The sequence below is a fragment of the Cucumis melo genome, chromosome 12 (genome assembly GCF_025177605.1).
Source record: "Cucumis melo cultivar AY chromosome 12, USDA_Cmelo_AY_1.0, whole genome shotgun sequence".
Taxonomy (NCBI): Eukaryota; Viridiplantae; Streptophyta; class Magnoliopsida; order Cucurbitales; family Cucurbitaceae; genus Cucumis; species Cucumis melo.
In genome coordinates, this window is record NC_066868.1 from 154,587 (window position 1) to 157,934 (window position 3,348).

Here is a 3,348-nt window from a genome sequence, read left to right on the forward strand (position 1 = left end):
CGGAGCGGGAGAGGGAGAAGGTTGCTCTTAGTTGAGGAGAGGCTTTCATATTCAAGACTTCCAGCAGACTTTCCCCTTGACTCAGAGTCATGAGATCTTTCGATCGGGGGATAACCTCGCCTTATCCACCTCTCTAACCCCACTCCGCGGTAAAACCCTTTCATTTTGGAGAGTGAAAAGGAGTCAATAGTGATCTGATAAAGGCTCCGTAAGGAGTTGACCACCCCACTAATTGAAGGAGAAAACCTACTAAAAGGAATGCGGAGGAGTTCAGCCTACGGCTGGCCCCCAAAGCATGAAAAATGGGGATTTGACAGTGGTGGGGATTGGACGTGGTGAAGGCCCTTCTCAACCCACCTGTCTAAGGACGAGAATACGGAAGAAAGAAGTATATTCACATCCTCATAATTCACTCAATTCCCCCAAAGAGGTCTCGTAAAGGAGTGGCTCTTTCCGCAGAAAAGGAAGCCCACGTAGCGGTGCGGATAGAAGGCAAGGTAGTTTGACGGAGTTCTAGCAGTTGAGATCAGAAGCTCGACCTTACCGGAAGCAAGGGAAGAAGAAAGATCAGTCCCAAGTCAGCTAGAGAACCATCTCAAGAATCAGTACTATGATCAGAAGCCGCTACGGGCCGAGTCTCATTCATATGCTTTGTAGATAGGCTAGAATAGATTACGACCCAGAAGGACCGAGTGGTCGGGGCTAAGCAGCCGAGAAGAGGTCTCAGTTTTCTTAGTCTCATAGGAATTCTATAAAGAAAGTAGATATTCTGGTAAGACCATTGAATAATAGTCACTTTAATGAGTTTCAAGACGTACTCAAAGCATCACACTCATCAGACTTGAAACTGAAAGACTAAGAAGTTGGTGACCTGAGGCGCGAAGGAGCTCGACCTACGGGAGAGGCGCTTGACCTCTTTCATTATCCGTTTCGGAAGCTCCCGTTAGTAGGACACCCTAGCCACTTGCATTTTTGATAATAGAGTGAAGGAGTGGGAAGGCTATTAGAAGCTTGACCGAGTTCACAAGGGAGAGTTGTCCGATTTACCTAGTTTCAGAAGAAGCTAGAGGCTCCGTAAGGCGCGAAGCGAAAGGACTGTGCAGGAGCGAAGGAGCGAAAGCGGCTCGACTCCCACGGGGCGGAGAGGAGCGAAAGCGGCTCGACTGAGGTTAGGAAGGTTCCAGAGCGAAGGTACTCTACGTTGAAAATATAGGAGAGGAGCGAAGGTACTCTACGTTTGAAATATAGGAGAGGAGCGAAGGTACTCGACTGAGGTTAGGAAGGTTCAGAGCCCGACGATTATTATTCAATGAAATAACTCGACTCAAGAAAATAAGGATACAAAGGTTAGGCGCAAAGAATTTGCGAAGGAGAGGCGACCTTCATTGCCACTAGGGAAAGGTTCCAAGGTTGAACTCACTCTATAGTGTGCATCTTGAGATTCAACTGAGCTCTTTTACGACCGATGGGATCAACCTAGTTCCGAAAGTCTTGGTTATTCAATATCGAGACAAATCAGGATAGAAGTCTGATTCTTTCTTGAGAGGTCTGACCCCGTAGAATTATAAGAGGTCTAGATGCGAAGGACTTGTTTATTCTACCATATTCATCTTGTTCTTGAGTTCTGAATATCAACTGATTAGTGAGTTTCGAGGGACCGAGGGCTCCTCTTTCTGCTTGAAGAATGTGAGCTTGGGACTCGTACGGCTTACACTTTTTTGACTGCCTGTATCCTCCGGCGGTCCGACAAACCCGAGAGTCAGGGGGGCTGTCTCTGAACCTCAAAACTGTATGGGAGACTTTCTATGAGAGCAGGACTTCCCTAATCTAATAAGGATAGAATGACTGGCAACTTCAAACTCCTAGAAAGAAGAAAGCCTAGCGGAGTGGGCCCACGTAGCGGTTTGGAACACTCGGCAAACTAAGCCGTAGTTAGGTGTGAAAAAGAGCTTTCCAAAGATCTGGGGATGAGTTTAGTTCTTGAACGGATATTCCCTAAACAAGGCGGAGTAGGAGTTGAGAGGAGTTTCATTGAGTTCCATCTTTTCTACATTCTGATATGGGTCCGGAGGACCGGGTAGGGCCAGGAAAGTAGGGACTAGACAAAGTCTGACCCTCATCTTAGGCGTGTTAGCGAATCAATGAATAGTGGGTAGAAGCTCGACGATAGGATAGGAGTCCTGTCTTGGAAGGAAGGTTTGGCACTTAGTGGATAGGACTACCGCTTTGTTTGCAGATGGTTAGCAGAAAGCAGAGTTGGAGGTTGGCAATGCTGCACAGTCCAGTCAAAGAGAGAATATTCAACGATTCGTGGAACAAAGTAGCTCGACTAAAAAGGAGAGGAACTGTGAACTTCTTCAATATAGTCAATATGGCCAATTTGGGTACTAGTAAGTGAGAGAATGAAATACCGCGTAGTGGGTCTCTGACTCTAGAACCTGGCTTGTCCCACGTTCATAGGATACCCTGCGCAGGGCTTGCTTGGAGAAGGCTTGCAAGAGGCACTTTCCACTCCCTGATTTTCAGGTATTTGAAATTGGCTGAGAAGGGAAGGAGGAAGGAAAATCACACTACCGCTACGGTCCGGAGGACTATTCAACCTATTACTTTGAGCCTGAGAGCAGAACAATTGACAAGGTTTGCTGCTCCGTTAGAGTTCTTCTTTTCTCATGCAAGCTTGTAAATGATAGGTCTAATTACTATCCGCATCTCTACCCGCATTACCGGAATCTAAATCAAATGGGTCTTGTCCTACGGTCTGTGTTGGATTGAGAAAAAGTTCACTTCTTTGACCTTTCGTTTTGTACCTGAAAATGCTCTACTTAGAAAAAAAGAGATGTGGAAAGAAGGCATGCATGGAGATTTGGAGGTTCTTCAATCTATGAAAGGAGATCTCAGGCTAAGTAAGGAAGAATGAAAGGAAGTCCATTACTGAGAAAAGTGGTGATCTCGTCTTGCTTGCTGGGGGAGCTTCCGGACCACCTTTTTCAGCCAGATAGCGAGCGATCACTCAGCAATTCAGACTAAAAGCGGCCGGGAATGAGTACCTATCCCTTACGGGAATCGAACCCGTGTCTTCGACATGAAAAGACGATGTCCTAACCACTGGACGAAAGGGACCAAAAAGCCATTCTTCATATACCTAGGAGTGGGCCTGCAACTTTCTCAGTCCTTCCTTTGATATACGCAATTCGAGGATTTCCTTTGTCTTTATCTTGGCGATTGATGATGTGAATTCGGCGCCTCGTCCCCCCCTTCCCCCACCGATGAGACACCAACCACGCCCCCCTTCTACAACTCACTCGACTCAATTACGAAAGAAAGAAGAAGATATTAATAGATTTTCAA

The 3,348-nt window shown here is 46.5% G+C and overlaps 1 non-coding gene across 1 annotated transcript; it reads right to left on the reverse strand.

The window, feature by feature from the left end:
* Positions 1-3,048: 3,048 nt before the first annotated feature.
* TRNAE-UUC (transfer RNA glutamic acid (anticodon UUC)) lies at positions 3,049-3,120 on the reverse strand. The gene has a single exon. It is a non-coding gene; the product is annotated as a tRNA-Glu (tRNA).
* Positions 3,121-3,348: the final 228 nt, after the last annotated feature.